Here is a 21,173-nt window from a genome sequence, read left to right on the forward strand (position 1 = left end):
AGTATCTCGGACCTGCCTGGTGTGTTCCTTGTTCTTCATGATGCTCTCTGCGCTTTTAACGGACCTCTGAGACTATCACAGTGCAGGTGCATTTATACGGAGACTTGATTACACACAGGTGGATTGTATTTATCATCATTAGTCATTTAGGTCAACATTGGATCATTCAGAGATCCTCACTGAACTTCTGGAGAGAGTTTGCTGCACTGAAAGTAAAGGGGCTGAATCATTTTGCACGCCCAATTTTTCAGTTTTTGAATTGTTAAAAAAGTTTGAAATATCCAATAAATGTCGTTCCACTTCATGATTGTGTCCCACTTGTTGTTGATTCTTCACAAAAAAATACCGTTTTATATCTTTATGTTTGAAGCCTGAAATGTGGCAAAAGTTTGCAAAGTTCAAGGGGGCCGAATACTTTTACAAGGCACTGTATATATATTATAAATACTGTATATAAAAATTGGCTGATTAATCGGTTTCTGATTTTTTTGGTCCTCCAATAATCGGTAACGGCGTTGAAAAATCATGATCGGTCGACCACTAATGTAAAAACAAATTATTGTTAATATTACATTCTCTAGGCCCTCCATTCACAAACCTGAAGCCCCGGTCCCCAGTAAGAAAGACCAAGAATAAGTGTTGGCTGAAGGTACAACTTCCTGTTGTGGAAATGTAAGACAACTCAATGTCATATTTAGATTTAGAGTTAAATGAATAGAAGCATACACAAGCAATCTACAAAATATATTTTATAAAGACCCTTTTACATCAGCAGTAGTCACAAAGTGCTTATACAGATACACAGCCTAAAATTCCAAAGAGCAAGCAATGTAGATGTAGAAGCACAGTGTCAAGGAAAATCTCCCTAGGAAGAGATCTAGAGAGGAACCAGGCTCTGAGGGGTGGTCAGTCCTCTTCTGGCTGTGCTGGTGGATATTTTAAAAGAGTACTGCCATTTAGTCAGATTATTCTTCAATACGTTTAAACGTTCATAGATCACCAGCAGTGTCAAATAGAGGGTTATAGAGGTTGCAATAGTTCAGCACCTCAGGAGTAAATGCCAGTTGGCGCTTCGTCGATGAGATAGTAGGTCCGGTAGAGAGAGACAGGATTAAACAGTGGGTCTGGGACAAGGTAGTACCTCCTGTGAGCCTTGAGCAGGTCAGGGTTCCATAGCTGCAGACAGAAACAGCAGAGACTGGATCAGCAGCATGACCAGGTGGACTGGAGACAGGAAAGCCAGAAGTCGTCAGGCCAGGTAGTTCTGAGGCATGGTCCAAGTGCTCATGTTCTGCATCCTTTATTTAACTTGAGTGTAGACTAAGCCCTGTAGGTTTTGTAACCTCACATGATTTAGCCTACTTGACAATCCAGATCAGAATATTTGTACACTGATATACATTTTTTCAGAAGATAATCGCTGAATGGCCCAAAAGGATGTGGTCAGGTTGACACTTCTAAGTCATAACACAAAACACACACATATCAGATTGCAAGGGCAAGTACAATGAGCATTTGGGAAAATGAAGTCTGCTGCATGGGTTGCCAGATACACACACACACACACACATATGTAACAGGGTTATATTGGTGATTCCCCTTGCCAATTTATTGTTAAGCCAATGGGTTTTTGGTTTGAGTTTGTCTTGCCTTCACCTACTCAACATGGCATCTTATTGGCTGGTTTGCGTAGCTTGCTTACGAGGGGGGATGTTCCAGTTAGAATCGTCCCAGTGAACAAGCACCAAACCAGCGGTAAGTTGTTGGTTGCCAAGCACTGTACATCAAAAGTGATTTTTATACTCTCAAGTGATGATTTAAATGTACAATTTATATCAAATTGTTTGTAAATGTTATTCAACATCACACATAAGATGCAGCGGTTTTTGGAGAATATTTGTTGTGCATTTTGTTGTAAAGAATTCCCGCCAGTACTAGCTAGCAACTTACTGTGTCTGGTGGGGGGGGGGGGGGGTTCATATATTTTGTACAGTGCGTGAGTGCAGAGTTGGATGGTGAGACGAGCATTGCATGACGTGCAATTTTGTGCCGTTCCTATCAGAATAAAGCTACATGACTGGTGCTACATGTTGGAGTTCCGTGTCGATGACTGATTGTACACAACGCAAGAAGAGTACTGTTACAGTGGTGCCGTGACCGTTCTTCTGGATCGGATCCTCCTTCGCTGGATTTCCATCTCAGAACTTCGCCGTGGTTGCTGTTGAAGAATCAGATAAGACGTTGCTGGTGCAGTTTATGGCGATATCACATTTCGCCACAAGAGGGCGCCACTAGAACGTTTTATTATCGAAATTGATTAACTTTTGTGTTACTTGTTTAATTGCAATTCTAATGTATCTGATATAAGTAGGGTGAGTTTTACCAGTGTACTAGATATAGGTTAGATTTTGACGTGAGATTTAAAAAAATATATATACAGTATATATACATGTTTTGCTATTTACATTTTTATTAGGGTGTTGATTTCCCATTGTTAAAATGGAAGGTGTTGGGAGAGGTAGGGGTTTAATCATTTAATCTGTCACCATCTGTTGGTAGGGGTTCAGCCAAAATTCCAGTTACTTCTACACCTATGCCCAAACTGGAGGGTTTTGATGATAGGTTACCCATGGACACGCCCAAGGATGTGTATGAAAGAGTTTTGCCAAATACAGGGAGTTGGGAGGTCTCCATGGATTTGATGGCAGACATAGTACAGCAGATTGGTCATTCCATTGGGGAGAAGTAGAAGTGAGAGCTATGCTTGACAGTGGATCCATGGCTTGTACCTTGAGCTCTAGGGTCTTACCTGAACTGTTGCATGCAGGAGTGTTGAAAAGTCCATCATTGAGTCCTACAGAGGTAGTCTTGGTTGGTTGTGGTGGGTTGAAGACGAGGCCTTTGGGAGCATGTGAACTGGAGATGGAGGTGTATGGATGTAGAGTTGCTGTGCCTAAACTGGTGGTTGAAGGCCAGAGTGATGACCTCATCTTGGGCAGCAATCTCCTAAAGCACTTGATTCACCACCTGAAGACGGATGGAGATCTCTGGAAGAGGGTTTATACTCCTGTGTGTGACGGGGGTGAGAAGAGCAAGCTAATCGATATGATGGCTAATGTGGAGAGATGGAGAGACAGTGAAGTACCTGACAAAGTTGGAACTGTGAGACTAAAAGGGGCTGTGACTCTAGAGCCTATGCAGGAGCACTTAGTCTGGGGCAGACTACGAAACACTCAGAATCTATCAGCTGGCAGTGCTGTTGTCATTGAGCCCAGCAGTTCAAGGTCAATACTGGTAGGGAGGACAGTAGCTCTATTGCGGGGGGATGGGTGGCTCTCTGTTAGAGTGATAAACCCTTCTCAGAAGACAGTGACATTGAGACGAAACGCCACTCTAGCCGATGTCTTTCCTTGCATGGCCCTAGAGGATTTTGACTGTTCGTGTGTGAATGATGATTCATCAGCAGCTTTCCAGCAGCAAGTGCAGAGAACGGCTGATATACTCACTGACTGCCAAGATGACTTGACACTGACTGACGGTTCCAGCCAACTTCACGATACTGACAGACCTGACAGTTCAAGCGATCCTGAGGTCTTACATCACGTTAGGTTTGACTGATATTGATGTCTCCTCCTGTCAAGCGTCTCCTGCTGGTAAGAAGAAACTCATCCAGCTCATAGCTGAGTACCAGTCTATTTTTTCCAGGCACAAGTTGGATTGTGGAAAAGCTTCCGGATGTCTTCACCGCATTCAACTGAGTGATGAGAAACCCTTTCGGATGCCCTACCGACGCCTTTCACCAAATAATTATGAGAAGCTCAAACAAGCATTGAATGAGATGGAATAACGTGATATCATAAGGAAGTCTAGTAGTGAGTTCGCCTCTCCCCTTGTCCTTGTATGGAAGAAGTCTGGAGACCTGAGACTGTACTGATTTTCGTTTGCTCAATGCTCGCACCATCAAAGACGCCCACCCACTCCCTCACCAGGCTGACGCGCTGGCTGCGTTAGGTGGAAATGGCTTTTTCTCGACAATGGACCTTACCTCTGGCTACTACAATGCGGAAGTGCATGAGGATGACCGGAGATTCACAGCTTTTACGTCGCCATTTGGATTGTACGAATACAATCGAATGCCACAGGGGTTATGTAATAGTCCGGCAACCTTTATGAGGCTTATGATGCTTTATGATGCTAAACATCTTTGGGGATCAGAACTTTCTTAGCCTGCTGTGTTACCTTGACGATGTCTTGGTCTATGCGCCCACTGAAGATCTGGCTATACAGCGCCTGGAAATGGTTTTTGAGCGTCTCAAGGCTCACAACCTGAAGTTGGCGCCAAAAAAGTGTAACTTTCTGCAGAGGTCTGTAAAGTTTCTGAGGCATATCATTAGTGAGGATGGTGTAGCTACAGACCCTGAGAAGGTGAGGGCCATTACAGGAGTAACAGAAGCTGATCTGATGAAAGATGGCACTGACATTCCATCTCAGAAGAAATTGAGGTCATTCCTTGGGATGGTGGTGTATTATCAACAGTTCATTGAAGGTTGCTCGACCATTGCAAAGCCTCTCTTTGGATTGACTACTGGACACAAGGCTCCACGCTGGAAAAAGAAGCGAAGCTCACCTGTCAGGAAGTTGACGGCTGCCGACTGGACAACATAATGCAGACAGGCCTTATTCCAGCTAAAGCAAGCCTTACTGGACCAGGTTTTGTTGGCCCACCCCAACTTCGATAAACCCTTTCTACTCTCGGTAGATGCATCCAGCAATGGCTTAGGTGCTGTGCTATCTCAGGTGCAGGAACCGGGAGCTACAGCGAGACCTATAGCCTTCGCGAGCAAGTCCCTCAGTTATGCACAGTCGAGGTATCCTGCGCACAGGCTTGAGTTCTTTGCCATGAAATGGGCTATCTGTGACAAGTTCCAACACTGGCTACGGGGACAGCAGTTCACGGTATGGACGGATAATAATCCCTTGACATACATTCTGACCAAAGCAAAGCTTGATGCTTGTGAACAGAGATGGGTCGCCAAGCTGGCACCGTACGAGTTTGACATTAAGTACATCCCTGGAAAAATAAATGTTGTTGCAGATGCTTTGAGCAGAGAGCCCTTCGTACAACCCAGTGCACTCCATCGCCTGACAAGGGTTCCGTACGAGACCTTACTAGCTGAAGCCGACGCTGTGCGCACAGACAGAGTGCAAGATGTGTTTCGCTGGTCCAGCCACCCCTTTGACAAAGCCTCTGACTCCAACGAAGTGGTCATTAGCTGTCAGGCTACTGTTGACCCCCCATCTGGTGCTTTATCAAGACATGAAGTTGCAGCTGTTCTTCATTCACAGAGGTGCTGGGTGGGTGAAGTGGGCTCACATGCACTGCTGTTGCCACAGCTAGCTCCCACAGGCTATTATGCCATCAGAGCAGACCAATGTCGATGTTCTGCCACACGACCTACTGATGAGTAAGCAGCGTGATGACAACGTGATCAGCAAAGTCATCTTCTTTGTGGAGAGGGGGAGAAGACCATCCCGGAGAGAGCGTGCCCATGAGAGTGTTGAGGTTTTGTGTCTTCTCAGAAGTTGGGACAAGTTGACCATGAAGACGGGTGTACTGTATCGTGTTTCGAAAAATGTGGTTACAAAGAGGAAAATGTATCTGTATGTGGTTCCAGCCTCCATGAAAGCAATGGTGTTGAAGGGTGTCCATGATGAAGCTGGCCACCAGGGCCAACAGAGAACAGTCTACCTGACAAGACAGAGGTTCTTCTGGCATGGCCTGGAGAGGGAGGTAAAAGCTTATGTGAAGTGCTGCAGGAGATGCGTGGTGAGCAAGACTCCTGATCCGGAAGCAAGAGCTCCTCTTGAGAGCATAATAACAACTGAGCCTCTTGAACTAGTGTGCATAGACTTCTGGTCTGCAGAAGATTCTTCAAACAAATTCTTGGATGTGCTCGTTGTTACTGACCACTTTACCAAATTGGCTCATGCCTTCTTGTGACCGAACCAGTCTGCTAAGTCAGTAGCTCATCAGTTGTGGAACAACTATTTCTGTGTCTACGGGATGCCTCGCCGTATACACTCAGACCAGGGAGCCAACTTTGAGAGCGCTTTAATAGCCGAACTGTTGAGTGTTGCAGGCGTTCAGAAGTCTCACACCACGCCGTACCATCCGATGGGGAACGGATGAAAGGATGAATAGGACTTTGGGAAACATGATCCGGGCCCTGCCAACGAGAGCAAAGCACAGATGGCCTCAGGCGCTGAAGTCCCTTACGTTTGCATACAATTGTACAATCCACGAGACCACAGGCTTTGCCCCTTTCCTGCTAATGTTTGGGAGGACGCCAAGACTGCCTGTTGACATAGTCTTTGGCTCTGTCATAGAGAACCCAGAAGTTGTCGACTATGACCAGTTTGTTCAGTCTTTGAGGAGAGATCTGAAAGAAGCCATGAATGCAGCACAGGCATCTGCAGCGAAGCAGTTGAAGAGGCATGCTGACCTTTATGACAGAAGAGTCAGAGGAGCACCAGTGGAGATTCGGGATCGAGTATTGCTGGCTAACAAGGGGGAGCGGGGAAAGCGGAAGCTCGCTGACCGTTGGGAGGATACTGTCTACCTTGTCACTGGATTGAATGCTGACAGTCACACTTTTAAGATTCAGAACAGCTCCACTGGACGGGAGAAGACGGTACATCGCAACCTGATAATGCCAGTCAACTTTCTTCCTCTTCCCCATGCTGCTGTTGAGGAGAGAACAGACATGTCTGGATTAACAGAGTCTGAGGACATGAATGACAGCCTTGTGGTCTCAGCTGCCATGGACACTGCAGTGGATGATGGTGCTGAGTACAGAACCAGAGTGTGGGTGTCAGAGTTGTCTTCTAAAGGAACAGGTGACACAAGCCTGGAGGGTGATGTGCGATCCTTGGATGCTCAGGATATTCCACCTTTGGATTCCGTGGATGAAATACTGCAGCTGGAAGGTCTGCCTCGATCAGAGAGTCTTCAAGAATCTGACCGAGACTGTAACAGTGTAGTGAGTGAGCTAATTGACCAGTCTGCTTACGATATCCGTACTGACCTACCAAACGCGGACCATTCCTTACCTGATCAGTTACGTACTGACTGTGTTGACGGACACACTATTGCAACAGTACACAACACTGTTACCCCTTATGCAGTTGAAGGTAGTCAGGGTCATATTAGGTCAAGGGCAGGAAGGCTATTTAAACCAGTGTCAAGACTGATTGAGATTATGAATCAGCAGAAAGTTAGCTCTTGAAGGTTAGATATGTGAATAGAGGGTTAATGGTATTGACATCTTTTATTTGTTTTGCTTTTACATCATTGTGACCATGATTAGAGGTTGCAGGATGGTAATGTGACGGATATGATAAAGTCTCTTATGGTGGTTTATTTTATTACTTGGATGTTTTAAAGTCACCGAGTGTACCGAGTGGGATTGATCAATCGCTTTTCACTCTAATTCTTAAGGAGAATAGTCTAATGACTGGAATATTTAGTGACTGATTTAAAGCAGGGTCTGCATCCTTGATATACACAGCTTTACCTTTTAGTTCTCTCTATTTAGGTAGTATATATATTTTTTTTTTTCTCTGGATTATTCTGTACATATGTTGAGTGTCTCTGTATCTGGTATGTTTGCACAGTGCCGTTTTGTATTTTGTTATTTTTCTTGGCAAGTGGAATTCAGTAGGGGGGAGTGTAACAGGGTTATATTGGTGATTCCCATTGCCACTTTATTGTTAAGCCAATGGGTTTTTGGTTTGAGTTTGTCTTGCCTTCACCTACTCAACATGGCATCTTATTGGCTGGTTTGCGTAGCTTGCTTACGAGGGGGGATGTTCCAGTTAGAATCGTCCCAGTGAACAAGCACCAAACCAGCGGTAAGTTGTTGGTTGCCAAGCACTTTACATCAAAAGTGATTTTTATACTCTCAAGTGATGATTTAAATGTACAATTTATATCAAATTGTTTGTAAATGTTATTCGAACATCACACATAAGATGCAGCGGTTTTTGGAGAATATTTGTTGTGCATTTTGTTGTAAAGAATTCCCGCCAGTACTAGCTAGCAACTTACTGTGCCTGATGGGGGGGTTCATATATTTTGTACAGTGCGTGAGTGCAGAGTTGGATGGTGAGACGAGCATTGCATGACGTGCAATTTTTTACATTGTTAAAGATATTATATTGTATATTGTAATTGTATTATTTTGTATTTTGTATTATTGCCATTCCTATCAGAATAAAGCTACATGACTGGTGCTACATGTTGGAGTTCCGTGTCGATGACTGATTGTACACAACGCAAGAATAGTACTGTTACACACACACACACACACACACATTTAATGAATTTGTTGTATGATATTTATTATGGATCCCCATTATCTGCAGCCAAAGACAGCAGTTGCTCTTCTTTGGGTCCAGCAAAATCAAGGCAGTTACACAATTTTAAAAACATCACAATACATTCACAATACATTAAGTGTGTGCCCTCAGGCCACTACTCTACTACCACATATCAACAACACAGAATCCTTGTGTTTGTGTGTGTCTCTTCAAAGTCCCGCTGTTCCATAAGGTCTATTTTTATCTGTTTTTTAAATCAAATTTTACTGCTTGCGTGAGTTTCTTGATGTGGAATAGAGTTCTGTGTAGTCATGGCTCTAAGTACTACTGTGCGCCTCCCATAGTCTGTTCTGTTCAGGTTAGTGTGTAGTCAAGGCTTTGTCAATAAAATTATATTGTGTCCATTTTCCCATCAATTTTGCTAACAACACAACAGTGGTAGGCCTGACAACCAATAATGACAAGACAGCCTACAGGGAGGAGCTGAGGGCCCTGGTGGAATGATGCCAGGAAAATAACCTCTCCTTCAACATCAACAGAACAAAGAGGCTGATCCTGGACAGCAGAGAGTACACGCCCCCATCCACATCGACGGGGCGCCCAGTGGAGTGGGTGAAAAGCTTCAAGTTCCTTGGCGTGCACATCACTGACAATCTGAAATGGTCCATTCACAAGATAATCTGGTGAAGAAGGCACAGCAGAGCCTCTTCAACCTCAGGACGCTGGAGAAATTTGGCTTGGCCACCAAGCCATGGCCTGTTCACCCCGCTACCATCTAGGAGGCTGAGACAGTAAAAGTGCATCAAAGCTGGGACAGAAAAACAGCTTCTATCTCCAGGCCATCAGACTGTTAAATAGTCACTACTAGCCGGATACCACCTGATACTCTACCCTGCACCTTAGAAACTGCTGCCTGGTCACTTTAATCATGTTTACATACTGTTTTACCCACTTCGTATGTAGATACTGTATTCTAGTCAAGGCTCATCCTAGATAACTATTGCTGTACACATCTTTTTGATTCATATACTGTCTATACTGTCTATTTCACACCATTATATACAAACAGTATATATTTATATTCCGGACTCTGATCGTTCTTAATTTCTTTCTTGCTTTTCGGGCAGGCTTTGTGTGTATTGTTAGATATTACTGCACTGTAGGAGCTGTGATAATATCTACAAAATATGTGCACAGCGACCAATAAAGTTTGATTTGATCTCGCAATGAAAATTGTACGTTTTTGTGTCCTTGAAGATCTTTCATGTGTTGAACAGAGCTTGGCTGGTGTTGGTAAAGTGTAAGCTATCACTCTAGAGGGACTGTGAAATACCCAAACATTTGATTCAGCCTTGCTTTAGTCAAATAACAATTCTAAGGTGACTTCATTATTTTGGTTTGTTTGTTTCACCAACCACATAGTATTCTTGGACTTTTTTAACACTGTGAAAAGAGGACAATGAATGAGACATTATCTGTTGACAAGAAAAAACATCTTAACTCCACTGGGAAACAGTGTTGAATATCACAGATGTATATTTCAGTGGGACATAGCAGCTGTTTTTGCACATAGCATACACTACTAACTGTATAGAAACTATGAGTAAACATACAGTTGTGAAACCACTTGAATGATTATGGCAACAACAAATGTGTATTCCACTGGAACTACATGTACTAGTATGTGAAGTATGAAGTGCAAATTTGAGAGTTCAGTTGAGGTAAAAAAACAACAATGTATTTCCCTCAACATTTTCATCAGTATTGCAATAATACACAAATTATTGTTGAACAAACCTTGCATAATGATTTCAAGTTGTATGTGATGAATATGGATGATCAAATAAGCAGTACAAGTTTTTGCTCCTCTCGTGGTTTTCTTTGAATGCCTGTGCTTCATGTATGGCAGACCGAGAACTGTGAGTCGCTAGGAATCAAATTCAGTCTTTTATGCCGAGGACCTGCCCAAGGCCAATAAAGAATGAGGTCTTTTATGAATATTGTGCTTTGTTGTTTTATAAAAGTGCATTTTAAGCATTGAAATAGAAGCACGGGCAACAAAAAAAAACGACTCCCCTGGGAAGAATAATACTTCAGATCAAGTCAGAAAAGTTATTTTTTTTCCTTGAAATTGAGATGGACTGCACATGAAGCCTTCAGTACATTTTAACCCATGTGATTGATATGGAAACATAAATTTGAAATATGGAAAAAGTTCTCATTCAAATCAAAAGGACAACAGAAAGAGCTAATCATGTGACGTAGGTATGGTGGCAGTGTATTATCTCACTCAACAATGGGGCTCATTGGTGTATTGAGTCTCATGCATCCCCATTGGGTGTTATGAATAATACATTTTCCCTTGGATGTGCGTCAGTCAGTGTATTCGCCATTGAAGAAGGGATCCCATTATGATGCCTCTGAATGCATGTGGAGGGGATCCCATTATGCCTCTGAATACATGAGGTCGTCTCATACAGTATCATAAACAATCATAGGCACTTTGCTAATAAATGGGTTAGGGAATGAATAGCAGAATCAGGCATAGGTAGATATTTGTGACCCGTTTTAGGGAGCTAGGTACATGTTGCACATCACTACTTCACAGGAGAGGCATTTCAATGTATTTTTTGTTTTATCAAAATGTGCTTTTTTGGCAGAAATGCCTTCTGGAACATCTGAACTTTCATGTGCCTTAATAACAAGCTTGTATGCCATCTATGAATATGAATAAAATTGTTATATTACGAGCCTAGCTAGTTTAACTACGGAATAAGGAGAGAACCTTCCAGCTAGCCATGATTGGCTGAGATAATGGATGGGCTGGACATGCCGGGAGATGAGATTGGATTTGTCTGTGTTAGTGTTCAAATACTGGAGAGTTGAGACCAAATCACGGACGCTGGACAGAGTTGATTTCAGTTGTAACAAAAGACAGTTTTAATGAGTCAGAGATATCTTGTCCCGCAGTTTTACGTGCACGGACCTAGTTCACATAACTCGGCAAGGAGCCAGGTGAAAAAGAGAGCCTATACAACGGTTACATTCATTTTTATACATAGAATAAAGTAGGTGGAGTCTTGTCGTTTCGGTCTTCTTGACTGGTCGGAGGGTTGGAGGCGGGCCTTGCTCTAGCCAGAGCAGAAGCCCCATTGGTGCACAGCAGAGCCTTATCCTGAGCATCCGACCAATAGAGGGGGTCAGTCTTGTGGCTGGGTGTATGTGTTCTTACGACGTAATGTCTTTGTTTATATGAGCTATGTGTATGAATACTTATATAACAAATCCCTCTCTTCACGTCTATTAGACGTGAAAACTATAGCAGAAAGGTGGCGGTTGCAATCGTGGGTATACATAAGGTGGTACTCCTAACCTTGTCTGGTTTGCATGGTGGGTCTGTAGGTGTAGTGCTACGTTTGGGACGGGAGTGATTGGAGGGAGTGATATCAGGAAAGGAGTTAGGGACATGTGTAGTGGTTGGTGTACGTGATGTGGCAGGGTGAAATAGTTGTTCAATTAACCATGTGAAAGTCCTATGGTTACTCCAAATATCAGTAAGAATATCACAAATAAGGGACCAGATATCCCCAGCCTCACCCAGAGAGGGAGAAATTTCCCTCTAACTGGACGAGGTTCCCTTCTCAGGGGAGGCGGAGTTTGATGCCGCATCACCTGAGGAAGGAGTGTCTTCATTTGGAATCAAATTTAGGCCGCTCAAATCAGCTCTGACTTCAGTCAGTGTTCTAGAAGGAATTGGGGCTGGGGTGCAATGTGTAAGGCGGTGCCAAGGTGTGCCTGATTTACCTTTGATCTGGACTGAGTGTGAAGTAACCTCCTTCACTTCGTACGGTCCAGTCCACCTGGGTTCCAGCCACTTTCTCTTGTGGACTGTAACCCTCACCCCGTCACCAACCTTTACCTTCAGTAGTGGCGTGTCCCCCGGCAGCTCCCCCTCCTGGACCTTGTGAACCTGGGTAGAGAGTGCTGCAGAGAGAACCGTCAGTTTTTTCACATAATTAGACATTACAATTTGTTGTACATCAAGGGCGGGCATATGACCTCCCTCCCTTGGTGGACCATGCATGACTCTACCAGTCATTATCCCATGAGGCACATACTTTAGCTATCTTAGCTTTTGCTTTTGGTTTGACGTTCCACCAGATTTTGGGATTGGGGCCTGTACACAGATCCAAATCTGTGGGTTACGCCAAATCTTTCTTCCACCTGTCTCAGGTGTTTGTTAAATGTAAGCCATTTGTCAAATTTGATTTGTCTTGGGATGCCATACCTGGGTATTAGTTTGGTTTGTAGCCACAAAAAGACTGACCTAGCATCCTCCCCTTTTGTTATTATTGCCTCTACCCATTTGGAGAACCTATCTACTATGACTAGGAGATAGAGTTTGCCTTTAGATAAATTTTCAGGGCCCATGTCGGTGTAGTCTATACTAATATCCTGAAAACATGCATTAGGTATTACGTATGAGCCCATTGGTGTTTGATATGGTTTCTTTGGGTTGTGTCTGTCACAACCATTGCATTCGTCACAAAATAAATCATTGTCATAAAATAAGTCAGTCATATTTTTTATGTGAGGGTACCACCAGATGTGCGAGGCCTTTTTGGAGGGTCTTTAGTTTGCCTTCGTGTGTGGGGCCATGTGTTTCTCATAAAAGTTCTGGGTCCATCAGTGTGGCCTGCTTCATGGGCATGGGCTGAGTCTGTATAGATATTCAGTCTTTCCTTTTCCTTTGATGAGGACCTGCGTCAATCCGATGATTTCAGCTAATTTGGCCGATGCTGGTTGAGGGATGATGGCTGATTGAAGGGTGACATGTGAACCGTCTGGGAGTTGCTGTTTCCTTCTTCTGCCGTGGGTGGTGGGCATTTTTATGGCCAGGGGATGGTGTTCCCAGTCATTCCCTGGAACTGCGGTTGGTTGTATGCGGGTTGCTGATGCATGGGTGTGGGTCCTGGTTGCTGATGTTCGTACTGTTGAGGTCTATTTCCACCCCTTTCCTTCCCATATGGACCTCTCGTAGAGTTCCACTGGCGTTGTTGTGGTGTGAGTGGGTATGGACACTCTCGTGAGTAGTGCCCTGGAGTTCTACAGTTGAAACAAACCCTTCCTCTTGGATGGCCTGGTATCCATTGCGGCTGGTATGCAAATTGTGGTTGCGGGGGATACCAAGGCCCCGGGTTGGCTGGTTGAGGACCGGCCTGCTGTTGAATCATCTGGGAGATAGTCTGGGCCACTATTTGAGAGATGTCTGTTTTGGTGCCTGTCTCCTTCGTTTCTTCCGCCACCATCTGTTAGGTTTTTCTCCTTGTTGTGCTTCCTTCAATTGGAGTTTCAGGAGTTGTACCTGGAGGGACTGCACCTGGCTCTCAGCACCCCCTCTTTCCTTGTTTTTCTGGGTCACATGGTGGTGCACATGAGTGTTGAATTGGGTCAGAGGAAGTGCAATCAACCCTACCGTTCCTCTGAGTTTGGTTTTAACATCTCCAGGACACCCGTTGACCACCATTTCCTTCCACATGCTGAGTGTGGTATCAGTGTGATCGAATGGTTCTTCGTGGACCGATCTCCATGTGGTCTTAGCCCTGTCCAGGTATGCTGCAGGTTGCTCACCTGGGTTGATTGTAAAGGAGGATAAGGTGGCATGGTTTCTTTCTGTAGGGTATGCTCTCCGTAGAACTTCCCATAATCTGGTACGGAAGTGGTCTATGGGCAGTGTTGGGGCCCGCCATCCAAGGTCAGCTGCTGTCATGAGGGCCTCCATGGTTCCGTGGTCGGTGGCTCTTGCTAGAAGTGCTTTCATGTCTCCTAGGCAGAGTTGCAGGCCTGACGTAAGTGTCTGCAGTTGAAGTAGCCACGCTGAAGCTCCTCCATGTAGGCTAGGCATCTGTCCCATCAGTGTTGTTAAATCAGTCATTTTCCAGGGCTGGTACTCCACAGTGTGTGCATCACCTGGTGTCGGTCGCAGGGGGTACTGTCCTGCCATCTCCTGCTCTCGCTCTCTTCTATCAGCAATTCTGGAGGACCGACGGAGTGTTTCGGACCCCATTGATTCGGTAACTTTGGTTACTGTTCCTCTCATTATGCCTTCCACACGGTAGGCTCCCTCTCTGTTGTTATCTTGGTTAGCTATTAGCTCCCTGAGTTCCTTAGCTCGAGCTATTGATGATTTCAGCAGCTCCTGCATCTTAGTCACGTTTGGAGCTCCCATCGGAGCTGGGGTGAGCACCATGTCAATTTCTTCTTCGTTTTCGATATCCATGTTCTGATGACAGTCCTCCCTATCCGTCTGATAGAAGTGGTTTGAATCTAATCTTGTTTGTAGGTGTCCTCTGGTTTCAGAGGTGAGAGAGTTCACAGAGGAGCATTGCGGCCGCCGTTCCTGGGGGAGGTCTCCTGCTCCTGGAATCCCAGTTTCGAACTGTTCACATACCATATGGCCAGCCGTTATCCCCAGGGTAATTTCCCCTTTTAACTCCCCTTGGTCTATTCTCAGAACTGGAGCATGTATTGTGGGAGGTGCCCTGGGCAGGAATGGGTTGTGTGACGGGCTCCGGTGATTTTGTCCCTTTGAGTATGGCGGGGGCTGAACTGCCTCCATTGTCAATTGTGGATATAGTGAGGGAGAAACGGCCACAGGGGGAGCCGTGGGCAAGTTCTCAGGCGGAGCTTTAACATCCCCCGACGCCACAATAGCCACGCACATCATGTCTGGTGTGTTTTTTGGTAGTACCCTCCTACTCTCCTGTATGGCCCATGTACCTATCTTGAGCTCCCCCTCCGCTCTCTCTCTCTCTCTTGTACCTACTTTTTTGAACCTGTGTATCTTGTTTCTCTCCGCCTCACTCGCTTTTGCATGCTCTACTGCATCCTCTAATTCTGTCTGCATATCTTGGAGTTTCCCCCCTGTAGGTGGTCCTCCGCTAAAATAACCTGCTTGTGTCCATCTTATCCGTAATCCTTTCCACACTTTCTCCACTTTCCCATACTGTTCTTTACCTCCCGCTCTATCAATCATACTCTGATCTAAATATTCATTGAATTTTAGTTTGGGCGTGGTAGCTGCAGACATTTTATCTAGTTCGTCTGATAATGTGTATAATGCGTTATTTAGGTATATTCAATCCTTACTATGTGGTGTTTATTTCTATCGTTGTATGCTTAGATATACTGCTGTACTGGCAATGGCTTATCTCTTCTACCCCCACCCTCGCATACAAAGGGGGTTATCAGTATGTGACGTCCGCCACGTGTCTGTTTCACCGGGTTTTTTATTTGAATTTGTTCAGCGATTCGTTCAGGTATTTTCTAAAAATGATTCGGCGATTTCCTTTTGGAACAATATATCAGTGAATATATGCGGTTCTATAACAATTTTCAGAGTAATTCTAGCTCTTTAGGAAATATAGATAGAATTTCTAGACAACTAAGAGTTGTTCAGTGAATTATTTAAATACTTTCTGTAAACAATTCAGTAAATTCCTTTATGAACTTATATCAGTAAATTCGAGCGATTCTATAGCAATTGTCAGAATAATTATATATCTTTAGGAAATATGGATAGAATAGAAAAACCCCAAAATCAGTGTGTAGCTTTTAGCGTCTGTCAAACAAAGTCTGTACTAAGCTCGGCGGCTTATTTAAATACTTTCTAGAAACAATTCAGTAAGTTCCTTTATGAACTTATATCAGTAAATTCCAGCGATTCTATAGCAATTGTCAGAATAATTTTAAACTTTAGGCAATATCAACAGGAATGAAAAAAACGAAAATCAGTATTCCAGCCCGGCTGCTGTCAATCAAAGTTGCACGGCCATTCGATACTAAGGTGGCTTTGTCTATCAGCACGTGTGCCTAATAGCCCAGTTACGTATCCCAACCTACTCCGCGACAAACGTTTCTTTCAATTTAATTTCCCCCATCTCCAAATCATGGAATGTCAACTCTGGTTCATATTATGTTTATTGTTTGATGTGCAATAGCCACATCATTCCCGATCTCTGTCTTGTGGAAGGCCAAACTTACATATCCTATATCTATTCGACTACACCTCTAACATAACCAATTAAACAGTTTACAACTTATTCAATAGGATCTTTTACATGCAGATTCAGTCGATCTATTAATTAACTAAATCTCTAAACACAATCAATTAAACAGTTTAGAACTTATTCAATAGGAACCTTTACATGCATACTACACTTCTAATAATAGGCCAATTGATAAAAAATAAAAATACAAATAAAAAATAAAAACGAGCAAAACAAGATCTCCCCGATCAATGTCTTTGGTTCTTATGTAAAAATTTGGGCACCGATTCATACTCACGCCCAGTACTTTCTGATCAAAATTTGGTTTAGGCTATAATACAATATGCAGATTTCGATATAACGGGCTCTGCTCACCTGATATAGAGCGCTCCGATCAGATTTCCTGAGGCAAGATGAATGGCTGGGGAAGTCACTCTTCCGTCTGATTTTTTAGCCGTGATCAGTCTCGTCCTCTCACAATAACTTATAATAGATTGAATTCAAGAATAACCATCCTCTGCTACCAAGTTTGTTAGTGTTCAAATACTGGAGAGTTGAGACCAAATCACGGACGCTGGACAGAGTGGATTTCAGTTGTAACAAAATACAGTTTTAATGAGTCAGAGATATCTTGTCCCGCAGTTTTACGTGCACGGACCTAGTTCACATAACTCGGCAAGGAGCCAGGTGAAAAAGAGAGCCTATACAACGGTTAAATTCATTTTTATACATAGAATAAAGTAGGTGGAGTCTTGTCGTTTCGGTCTTCTTGACTGGTCGGAGGGTTGGAGGCGGGCCTTGCTCTAGCCAGAAGCCCCATTGGTGCACAGCAGAGCCTTATCCTGAGCATCTGACCAATAGAGGGGGTCAGTCTTGTGGCTGGGTGTATGTGTTCTTACGACGGAATGTCTTTGTTTATATGAGCTATGTGTATGAATACTTATATAACAAATGCCATGTAGCATGCTTCTGTCTATAACGTGAGCTGCTCTGTATGTGTTGATGATCCTTTGTAGCGTGGTTTTTTTGAAAGATATAACGTTAGCCATCAAGAACTACTAAAGTTTTGCTACTTTTCTCAACAACATAGATGCCCTGACATTAGCAGCCGCTATCAACAGATCAGTTTCTGCACACACCATTTTCTGCACACCATGGTCACACAACGCTGGCATTTGCATTGCTAGTTATAGTCTGTTAGTTAGCTAACACTGAACCAAGTTGGTTAGCTTTAGCTACCTGCAGATTCATACTACAGCTATGACAATCAGTTTGTCTTGGTAGTATTAACAGTTGAGATTATGCCGGTTCATTGTTTAGCTAGCTAGCTACATGTCTAAACACAAGACTCTACTTCATCAGATGATCACATGACCCATCAAGTTAGCCAGGTGTGTCTGGGAGTGATTACGGACATCTATTTGATTTCATGAACATGTGTATATATCTAGACAACCGTGACACATCCACTTAGCTAGATGTGGCTGGGGGGTGGTTATAGCATTTCTTTCACTTTACCCATCAATTTTGACAAGTGTGTCTGGGTAAACATCATCTAGTAATTATAAAATATTTTAATCTGGACACTTTCTGTTTCTGAAGCGCTACATTGGAAGTAACCATTTCACTGTACCATTTACACCTTTTGCATGTGACAAATAAATATATATTTTATTTGATATAGTGTGTGTTTACCAGAGACGGTTATGTGAAAAACAACATGACTAGCACCAAAGTCAGATTAGGATATAGGCCAAGGACTAGATAAAGTGTAATTTTACTTCGAGTTTTTTCTTTATTGTAGGCTACTACTTTTACCATTTTAGTCTTGAAGTCTTTGGTTGTTTACTACACTACTCACTCTGTTTAAGAGGGTGTGAATTTTGCTGAATGGGTGTAGACAAAGACAAGCTCTCCAGGAGGTGTACCAAAACATTCAAGAACCATTTTTCCAAAGTGGGGTTACACGCTTATCAACTTTCATAGCAGAATTACTTTCCCATTGTTCCTCAACTGCAGTGTATGATATACCATTTTTTAGCTCTGAGTCTCCACTTTTATTCAATGACAAAAAACAACATTTCAAATTTTGCTAAATAGGACTGAATCCAGGTGGTGGGTCATATTGAAATGTTCGTAGTTGGGAGAAAGAGAGGAGGACCAAGGTGCAGCGTGGTAAGTATTCATTACGCCTTTTAATGAAAACGAATACTCGAATAAAACAACAAAACACGATAAACGAAACAGTTCTGTATGGTGAACATACACTACAGAAAATAATCACCCACAACTCAAAAGTGAAACCAGGCTACCTAAGTATGGTTCTCAATCAGGGACAACGATTGACAGCTGCCTCTGATTGAGAACCATACCAGGCCAAACACAGAAATCCCAAATTATAGAAAAAGGTACATCGACTGCCCACCCCAACTCACGCCCTGACCATACTAAAACAAAGACAAAACAAGGGAACTAAGGTCAGAACGTGACACATATTTAGGAAAAATGCATATTATTTCCAAATATTTGATTGTAAGACACCTACAAAATGTCAAATATATATGACTTTAAGCATTATTTAAAAGTAATAAAAATGCCAGCATGACCATCATAGAACCACATTCACCTTTAAATGTAGATAAAATAACGAATGGAAAAGGGATTTCAGTTTAAGATGTGTAATCCTGAAGAGGACAGACCTAGATGAATCACAGAGACTAATACCCTGAAATGCTCTACTTCCCGTCAGTGCTGCACTGTCTACAAGGATAAATGTAGTAAATTGTTGTAGCAATTACTTTCTTGTCCTAACAACATAAATTAGTTGGAAAATGTCCTCTCGCCTGGTGATGATGACTTCAACCTTTCTATCATCTCTTCTTTGTTTCAACAGTTCCTCAGACTGCTGCTATAAGGGCTTTAGTTGGCTGTTCTCGCCCATGTAGTCGCCCTCCAGGTCTAATCTCTGAAAAGTGCCTATACCTACTTCTAGGATTTGTATTCTTCGCCATGCTATAAGGAAACACCTGAAAAACTGAGACCTACAGAATGTCTTTTGTGTCAAACATTACTGTCTGCCTGTCATGCAGAGCCAGGTGAGCCCATGTACAGATCATTGCTTCCCACAGAGAAAGGAGTAAAACCTGGAGCTGCGCATTCTTCCGCACTGTCGCTCCTCATTACAAAGATATGAATCACTGCTGACTCTGGGTAATTGGCAAATGGTTATTTGTGACAGGATATTTTATGAGTAAAAAAGAATCCGTTGGATTTTGGAGATATATAGGATTATGACATGTAGTGTGAGATTGTCTGATTAACTACTTCCTCCCAATGCTTCCTCTCTCTTTCTTGCTGATATAGAAGGTTGACTCATGCACCAGTAACCGGTGAAGCTAAGAGGTTATCTACACCCTGATAATCCCACTACTAAAATTTGTATTCCTCAACATGCTATAAGGAAACACCTGACAGACTTTGAGACCTACAGACTGTTTTTTGTGTCAAACATCAGTTTGTCTGTCATCCAGAGCCAGGTGAGCCCATGTACAGATCAGCGCTTCCCACAGAGAAAGGAGTAAAACCTGGAGCTGCGCTTTCCTCTCACTGTCGATCCTCATTACAGAGATATAAATCACTCCTGACTCTTGGTAATTGGTAAATGGTAATTTCTGAAAGGATATTTTATGAGGATTTTTTTTGTGGGAGATATATCAGATTATGACATGTAGAGTGAGATTGTCTGATTAACTACTTCCTCACATTGGTTCCTCTTTCTTTCTCTCTGATATGGAAGTTTGACTCATGCACCAATAACTGGGGAGGCTAGGAGGTTATCTACACCCTGATAATCCCACTACTCTGTCCCGATATTATCCTCCACAGCATACTGTAGCTCTATTTCTATCACAAATGAATTTTTATGAAGGAATCATTTTCACACTGATCTGCTGAGGAACACCATACTGTAACACAAATAAGTCACTAGGGGAAAGACTTTCCTCAGGTTTGATTAAATTAAAGGGATTTTGAGATAATAGAAAGACTAGGAGTTACAGGAGTTATTTTGGAATTTAATAAGGTCTGCATTAGCTGTTGTAAAAGCACTCCTCGTGGGAAGTGACAAAGAGCTCAAGGCACAAATAATAATAGAATAATAATCAATAATTTTGCTCTTTATTTAACCATCTTACATATTAAACCTTATTTGTTCATCAAATTGTGAATAACTCACCACAGGTTATTGAGAAGGGGGGGCTTGAAATGATGCTCAGTCTTCTATCATTTTCCACACACAGTCTGTGCCTGTATTTAGTTTTCCTGCTAGTGAGGGCCGAGAATCCACTCTCACATAGGTACGTGGTTGCAAAGGGCCTCAGTGTCTTAACATCACCATTTGCCAAGGCAGGATAGTCTGAGCGCAGCTCAATCCAGAAATCTGGCAGTGACTTCTGATTAAATCAAATTTTCACTGAACTGCTTGTTGCAATTTTGATGAGGCTATCTTGTTCAGATATCCGTAAGTGGACTGGAGGCTGGGCATGATAGGGATAACGAATCCAGTTTTGGGGGGAAAGTACCTGTTTAATTGCGCACCCAACTTCGCTATATCACATTTGACATTGTCTGTAAGCTTGAGTTTATTTGCACAAAAGAAATCATACTATGATGGAAAGACCTGTGTGTTGTCCTTGTTAATGCAGACAGAGAAGAGCTCCAAATTCTTAAACAGCCTCAATTTTGTCC

The 21,173-nt window shown here is 43.0% G+C and overlaps 2 long non-coding RNA genes across 4 annotated transcripts in view; one reads left to right on the top strand and one right to left on the bottom strand.

Moving 5' to 3' along the window:
* LOC149979544 (uncharacterized) overlaps nucleotides 1–21,173 on the top strand; it is a 1,100,972-nt gene that overhangs the window by 43,372 nt on the left and 1,036,427 nt on the right. The gene's annotated exons all lie outside the window — the stretch shown is intronic.
* Nucleotides 1–21,173, bottom strand: part of LOC149979545 (uncharacterized) — a 100,764-nt gene that overhangs the window by 23,579 nt on the left and 56,012 nt on the right. Inside the window, exon 3 of one of the 2 annotated variants that reach the window (XR_016484295.1) lies at nucleotides 12,280–12,363. The exons of the other annotated variant lie outside the window; for it this stretch is intronic. This is a non-coding gene — a long non-coding RNA (uncharacterized LOC149979545). Of the gene's footprint in view, nucleotides 1–12,279; nucleotides 12,364–21,173 lie in introns of those variants that run through there. 2 annotated transcript variants of the gene reach the window in all.

Source organism: Oncorhynchus mykiss, chromosome 11 (genome assembly GCF_057628025.1).
Source record: "Oncorhynchus mykiss isolate SJ-2025 chromosome 11, ASM5762802v1, whole genome shotgun sequence".
Classification (NCBI taxonomy): domain Eukaryota; kingdom Metazoa; phylum Chordata; class Actinopteri; order Salmoniformes; family Salmonidae; genus Oncorhynchus; species Oncorhynchus mykiss.